Here is an 8,077-nt window from a genome sequence, read left to right on the forward strand (position 1 = left end):
TGGTGAACCAGAAATCTAGGTAGCAAAAGCATCCTGTGTTTACCTAAATATCTATAAATATGATCTACAAGAACAGAACACTCATGTCAGTTTCTGTGATGCAATCAGTTAGTGCGTTTGGCTGTTAACCGTAAAGGTTGGTGGTTCGAGCCCACCCAGGGACGGTTAGCAATTTTTTTATTCCAATTCCGTCGTTAGCATTTTTCTCCATTCTTCTTTTCAGATCCAGAAGTTCTACTTCTAACCTAAAATCCTACACAATGGTTGCTTTATAAAACACTTTTCCTAACATCCTCCACCCCAGAGTTTAGAGGTTCTCTAGTGCTGAACTAGAGGCTCCTGTACTTTTCCCTCCAGAAACAAATCCTTTGACAGCTGCTTTCCTGCAGAACCTCGCAGCCAGCAGGACTTTGCTGGTACTAAGGAAAACAAGTATGGCTGTCTTGCTCAATGCTAAAAAGCTGGAGAAACCCAATGACCTCTCCAAGTTTAAAGAGTGCAGGGGCAGCTAAACTCCACCTCCATTCTCTTAGGGTCCCGACTGCATTTGAGAATTACATTAACAGAATATAGATCAAATTTCTTTAATACAAGTTTTATGTGGCACAGAAGCACTTATGAGGAAATGGAGATGAGAAGAAGCAGTTAGAGTTAGTAATTTATATACTAAATTGGATGAAGAGCCATAAGTTGTGAAGAAGCAACTAAATTACATGGAAAGGCTTAAAAAATAAGAGTTGTTTTTACAAGATATCTACAGAAAAGTGCCTTTAATAAACATTTAAATAAGTTAAAAACTTAAATAGTTTCTGATGGTATCTGATTCAAATTATGGGCCTGGAGGAAATAAGAGGTGATAGAAGTGGGTCTTGAAATAAGTTGGCATTTCCTTGCCATATAACTGTCTCAGATGTTATCATAAAGGATCTTCAAACAAGAGAATTTCAACTTGTTCACATAGGAAGAAAGCCGACTCTTTTCCTAGTAAGGGAGGCTCAGTGAGATTTGTGGGTTCAAAGCACTCAGGTTCACAACAATCTGCTCAACTGTCTCATTTCCATTCCCACTGTTGATGAATGCACCAACTGTCACAGGAGAGGCATACCCAGACTATGAATTTAACTTGGGTTTTAGTTTTTTAACCTGCAGAATCAAATTTTAAGTTCATATCTTGGCTATTCAAGATATATACACACACACACATCCTATTTTTACTGTTTTGTCGGTAACTGTGGAACTCTTACTGGATAGAAAGTGGTATACAGATCATGGGATTGTGAATAGTTACAACCACTTTAGAAAGCTATTTAGATGGACATACCTGCCACAGCTGACATATGTGTGCATGTTTCAGTAATTTTTTCCAAGGTATATACCTAAGAGAAAACTGTGTAACTATATAGATATAGAGGTAGAGATAAATAGGCAGATAGCCTCCAAAATACATGTACAAAATTGTTGAAGAAACCATTCTTTAAAATTTTATTATTTAATATATCATAAACTGTACATATTTAAAGTATACAAAATGGTGTTTTGACATATGTATACACTAGTGAATCCAACACTATCATTACGATAGTGAGCATAGCTGGGCGCGGTGGCTCACGCCTGTAATCTCAGCACTTTGGGAGGCTGAGGCGAGCAGATCACGAGGTCAGGAGATCGAGACCATCCTGGTTAACACGGTGAAACCCCGTCTCTACTAAAAAATGCAAAAAAACTAGCCAGGCATGGTGGCGGGCGCCTGTAGTCCCAGCTGCTCGGGAGGCTGAGGCAGGAGAATGGCATGAACCCGGGGGCGGAGCTTGCAGTGAGCGGAGATCGTGCCACTGCACTCCAGCCTGGGCGACAGAGGGAGACTCCGTCTCAAAAAAGAAAAGAAAAGAAAAGATAGTGAGCATATAGGCTGTGTGCGGTGGCCCAAGCCTGTAATCCTAACACTTCTGGAGGCCAAGGCGAGTGGATCACCTGAGGTCAGGAATTCGAGATCAGCCTGACCAACATAGAGAAACCCCATATCTACTAAAAATACAAAAATTAGCCAGGCATGGTGGCATATACTTGTAATCCCAGCTACTTGGGAGGCTGAGGCAGGAGAATCACTTTAACCCAGGAGGCGGAGGTTGCAGTAAGCTGAGATTGTGTCATTGCACTCCAGCCTGGGCAACAAGAGTGAAACTCTGTCTCAGAAAAAATAATTAAAAAGAAAAGACAGTGAGCATCTCCATCACCCCCAAGCAGTTTCCCTATAGCCTTTTGTAATTCCACAATTCCACCTTCCTGCTCCTTACCACCTCACACTCCCTCTTACCCACCCATCCCCAAGCCAACCATTGATCTGCTTTTTGTCAGTATAAATAAGTTGTCATTGCCTAGAGTTTTACATAAATGAAATCATACAGCGTGTCCTCTTTTTTGTTTGATATGATCTCTCAGTCCATTCAGGTGCTATAACAAAATGCCATAGACTGGGTGGCTTATAAGCAACAGAAATTTATTTCTCATGGTTCTGGAGGTTGGGAGGTCCAAGATCAAGGTGCTTGCACATTTGGTTTCTGGTGAGGGCCTGTTTTCTCGCAGAAAGCAGTCTTTTAAGAAGCCTCACATGGTGAGGGTCTCTTTTATAAAGACACTAACCATATTCATGAAGGCTCCACCTTCATGACCTAATTACCTCCCCAAAGCCCCACCTTGTAATATCATAACCTTGGGAGTTAGAATTTTAACATATGAATTTGGGCTGTGTGTGCAAACATTCAGTCCATTGCAAATAGTCTGTCTCTTTAATTTTAGACATTCTAATTTTTGTGTAGTGGTACCTTCACACCCAGTAGGATGGCTATAATTTTTAAAATGACAGAAAATATAAAGCATAGGCAGAAATGTGGAGAAAAATGAAACCATCATAAACAAATTCAGTGGCATTAAGTACGTTCACAGGATTGCGCAACCACCATCTCAATCTAGTTCCAAAACATTTTCATCATAAGAAAGTAAAACCCCATATCATTATGTGATTACTCCACATTCCCCAGCCCCTGGCAGCCATTACTCTGTTTTCTGTTCCTACATACTTACTTAGGCTGGTGGGAATATAAGTGACTTAGTAATTCCACTACTAAATAGATAACCCCCAAAAATAAAAAACAGATACTCAAACAAATGCTTGTACATAAATGTTCATAGCAGCAATATTCACACCACCAAAAAGGTGGAAACAACACAAATGCCCATCAACAGATGAATGGATAAAGGAAATGTGGTATATACATAAAATATTATTTGGCCATAAGAAGAAATGAAGTCCTAGCACGTACTATGACATGAATGAACCCAAAACTATGCCAAGTGAGAGAAATTGGACAAAATGTGACACATTATGTGATTTCATTTCTGTAAAGTACATAGAATAGGTAAATCCATTTCAGGTTCCAGGAAACAGAGCATGGCCTCAAAGATGGGTGCAGCTCCAGGTAGGCAGGTCTCCCAGGCTCTGAATGCTCCTTCCTCTGCATGGGGAGGGGCATATTTAGAGATCAGGAATAGGATCCTTTGGGGGAGGGGGGCAAAAGAGACACATGTTTTTCTCAATCAACCGTGGGGAAACTATGTAAGTGAAAGAGATGCTGATTTTAGGAAGAAAGAAGGAGGGCGGGAGGGAGGGAGGAAGGGAGATGAGAAACTCCCGTGTCAGAGGGAGTCCGTGAGAAAAATGATTTGGAAAATATTTTTCTCTTCCCCAGTTTGACTTGTGACAATCTTTCTTCCAACGTTTCTGCCCCTAAAGCCTTCTGCCACCCTCTGGCCCAGGCAGCAGTCACTGCATCCAGTACTATACACATTACTGCAAAATATTCTTAAGACATTCCTGTAGCTTTCTAACATGTGCCTGAGGTGGTTGAGGCATCTGTCCTAAGATCTTTTCCCAGAAAGTGTTGCCCACATTCTGTGACTGTCCCTCCCTGGTGGTCTAGTGGCTAGGATTCGGCGTTTTCACCGCCACGGCCCGGGTTCGATTCCTGGTCAGGAAAGTCTGCATTTCTGCTTTCTGATGTCACTGCGGTGATTTCCCCCAAAGCCGTGCTCAGTGATCTTCAGTTCAAGGCGGTGAACACTGCCTGTGCCTTTCAGCCTCTCCCAGATGATCCTGAAGTCAGTCTTGAGAACCACCAGGCAAGGTCATTAGGGAGTCCTTGACAAGTAAGAAGGTTGACAAGTTACTGTTGTCAAGTAACTTCTCCTTGTAGGAGGTTGACTTTCGTCTACTCGTCTTACGGGTAAAGGTAACTAACTTACTACCATATAAAAATATGTTTCTATTTTTACAAAAGACCAAACGAACTAAGAGAGGTTTTCCATGTTTCAAATATGCAAATTAGTATAATGGACTAGTATGTTTTCCTATTTGGAACCCCTGTTACCAGAGGAAACAGCAGCGCATCTGGTAAAATAACCTGGGCATTCTACATCTCTGAAATGTAAACAAACCACCCTTAGGGTTTAAATGAGAACTCGGCAGGAGGTGGGGGAGGGAGAATTACATTTATTCTTAAAACTGTGCCTATGCCAATTCATCAAACCTTTCTAGATTTAGAAGTCATTTGAAATAACTCACTTGTTTCATGTAAAAATTACTTATCTTGATTTTTAAAAATCAGGCTGGGTGCAGTGGCTCACGCCTGTAATCCCAGCACTTTGGGAGGCCGAGGCGGGCGGATCACAAGATCGAGACCATCCTGGCCAACATGGTAAAACCCCGTCTCTACTAAAAATACAAAAACTAGCTGGGTGCGGTGGCGTGGGCCTGTAGTCCCAGCTACTCAGAAGGCTGAGCTGTAGTCCCAGCTACTCCTTGAACCCGGGAGGCGGAGGTTGCAGTGAGCTGAGATCCGGCCACTGCACTCCAGCCTGGTGACAGAGGGAGACTCAGTCCAAAACATAAAATAAAATAAAAATTAGTAATTCTCAATAGAGTGGGGCTGAGGCGAGTCAGAATCTGCTTACTTTTTACTCCATACAGGCAGTCCCCATTCCCTGGATACTGATGTACAGGATGTCAGCAATGCCTTGCAGAGAGGCGTGCCTGAAAGCGAGCCTTGACTGCACCGGAGGGCAGTGACAGCTGCAGCCGCGGCGATAATAGAATGCATGTAATCAAGAAAGCAGAAAAGCAAGCTTCCCTAATTGGGAAACAAACTTGAGCTCCAGCAGCTAAAGCACTGAATCCCAGCCACTAGACCACCAGGGAGAGACAGCCTAGTTACCCAGGCAGCACCTTTTGGCAAAATATCTTATGATTGAGGCTTTAACCACTGCAAGCGTAGGTTATAAATTTTTAGGAGTGTCTGGAAACTGTTCTTAAATTTTCAAATAATTAGCCGGCCAGACGCGGCGGCTCACGCCTGCAATCTCAGCACTTCAGGAGACTGAGGCAGGCGGATCACCTGAGGTCAGGAGTTCAAGACCAGCCTGGCTAACATGGTGAAACCCCATTTCTACTAAAAATACAAAAATTTAGCCAGGCGTGGTGGCGCGCGCCTGTAATCCCAGCTACTCCGGAGGCTGAGGCAGGAGAATCGCTTGAACCCAAGAAGCGGAGGTTGCAGTGAGCTGAGATTGTCTCATTGCATTCCAGCTTGGGCAACAACAGCTGAACTCTATCCAAAAAAAAAACTAAAAATTCTCCTGCCTCAGCCTCCCCAGTAGCTGGGATTACAGGCATGCACCACGACACCTGGCTAATTTTGTATTTTTAGTAGAGACTGGGTTTCTCCATGTTGGTCAGGCTGGTCTTGAACTGCCGACCTCAGGTGATCCGCCCGCCTCAGCCTACCAAAGTCTTGGGATTACAGGCATGAGCCACCAAGTCTGGCCGGAAAAAAATTCAAATAATTTTATCTTTGAATATGTGATTTGTTAGTGGAGTCCAATGAAATAATGGAACCTGCACATGAGCAGATAAGATACCAGCAGTTTTCTTGTCCTCCATTCTCATCACCACTTTGTATAAAGCCTTTGCCATGCCTGTTGAACACAGAATTTCGGGCAGACCCACTCTGCAGTGAGACTTGAGAGAGACTCAAAGTGAATACAAGGAAAGTGCGTTGCCTCTATGACTGAATAAGCCGACTTGAAAGCCCCAAAGGCCACACTTTCCACTCAAACCAGAACTTACTTCAAATGTAAAAAGCAGGCAGTAGCATTCTAAGAAACACAAATGGCCAAACAATTCTATCATATCCTTTCTTGTGTTACCTCCCTCTATTAACCAACCGCTTATGCTAAAAATGATGACATAGAAGGAAAGAGAAAGATAAAAGAACTTACAGTTCCCTCCCTTTCCTTTCAGTCCTTCTTTACTCATCAGCAACCTAAATGTAGAAAGTATGGGTAGAATGTGTGCATCAAGAAGTGAAAGAAAAACAGGCCGGGAGTGGTGGCTCACGCCTGTAATCCCAACACTTTGGGAGGCCGAGGCGGGAGGATCACGAGGTCAGGAGATCAAGACCATCTGGTGAACACAATGAAACCCATCTCTACTAAAAATACAAAAAATTAGCCGGACGAGGTGGTGGGCACCTGTAGTCCCAGCTACTCAGGAGGCTGAGGCAGGAGAATGGTGTGAACCCAGGAGGCGGAGCTCACAGCGAGCGGAGATAGCGAGATAGCGCCACTGCACTCCAGCCTGGAGACTCTGCCTCAAAAACAAACAAACAAAAACAAAAAAACACAGTTGAGTTAGCTCTGTCCTGTGTTTCCACTGTTCTGGTAAGGACAAAAATATACATGCAGGTAGGAGTTATGAAATATAGATTGTGTCATTTTGGTGTTTCTACATGTGAATTAAATGCTTTTATATTTACATTGCCAAATAAAAACCAACTTGGACTTAGATAAAGAGACTCTTCAAAAAGCTTATTGCAAAAGGTAGAATTTTCTGGTCTCAGAAACCTGAAAGGGTCTCAAAATCAAACAAACAAACAAAAAAGGCATTTCTTTCACAGGGAAGGATAAGCAGAGCTTAGCAGAAACAAAATTTTAAGTTGGCGAAGTAAGGGGGAGTGAACAGACACCATGACCAGAAGTTTTCCAGGCAATGTGTCTCTACGTGGTCAACAGATTCTCAGGATAAGTTGATTAGGGGTGCACATTCTGCACTTTAGCACTTACCCAGGCTTCGGGGCAAGCCAAAGTTCAAGGGCCTGTGGGGAGAGAAGCCTGACTAAAGCTAGGTCAAGAAAAAGCAGAGGAAAAGAAATGGGCAATAGTGAACACTTGGTCAGCATTTAAAACTGGAATTGCACAATATAAAGATAATGGGTAAAAATCATGCTAATTGATTTAGCAGTTTGGGAGGCTGAGGCAGGTGGATCACCTGAAGTCAGGAGTTTGAGACCAGCCTGACCAACACGGTGAAACCCAGTCTCTACTAAATACAAAACATTAACTGGACATGCGAGTGCATGCCTGGAGTCCCAGCTACTTGGGAGGCTGAGGCAGGAGAATCACTTAAATCCGGGAGGCGGAGGTTGCAATGAGCTGAGAGCATTCCACTACACTCCAGCATGGGCAACAAGAGCAAAACCCTGTTTCAGAAAGAAAAAAAAAAAAATCATGCTAATTATTTAAAGTCTTAATTTTTCTTTACATAGGATGAGAGCAAATAAAAAGCCCCATGATAGGAAGGACTATGGAAGAAAGGAAAAAGCTTTATAGTTCACTACCCTTCACAGCACTTTTCTTGCTGCTTTTTTCAGAAGGGGCTGCATTTTCACTTTGCACTAGACCCTACAATTTATGTAGCTGGTACCAGAAGGTAAGATGAGTTTCCTGGGGTATATTTTTGGTATAGTGGTTAAGGCTTTTTTCTCAAACTTCCCTGTGGGAGTTTAAGTCTTGGTTTTTGACTTGTTTTTCTAAGACCACCAGAGCGAGCACAAAAGAACCAGCAAGTAGGCAAAGGTCAGGAGCAAAACTGCAAGTTTATTTTGGTAACCTAAGGTGTGGGGAGGAAGTCTGTCGGCCTCCGGCAAAGAAGGCCGACAGAGTCCCCCCCTCGTGGGGCTCTCGGGCG

General features: G+C 43.1%; 1 pseudogene; it reads right to left on the reverse strand.

The window, feature by feature from the left end:
* Positions 1 to 307: 307 nt before the first annotated feature.
* LOC105522977 overlaps positions 308 to 8,077 on the reverse strand; it is a 13,815-nt pseudogene continuing 6,045 nt past the window's right edge.

This window comes from Colobus angolensis, unplaced genomic scaffold, assembly GCF_000951035.1.
Source record: "Colobus angolensis palliatus isolate OR3802 unplaced genomic scaffold, Cang.pa_1.0 Scaffold447, whole genome shotgun sequence".
In the NCBI taxonomy this organism is placed as follows: Eukaryota; Metazoa; Chordata; class Mammalia; order Primates; family Cercopithecidae; genus Colobus; species Colobus angolensis.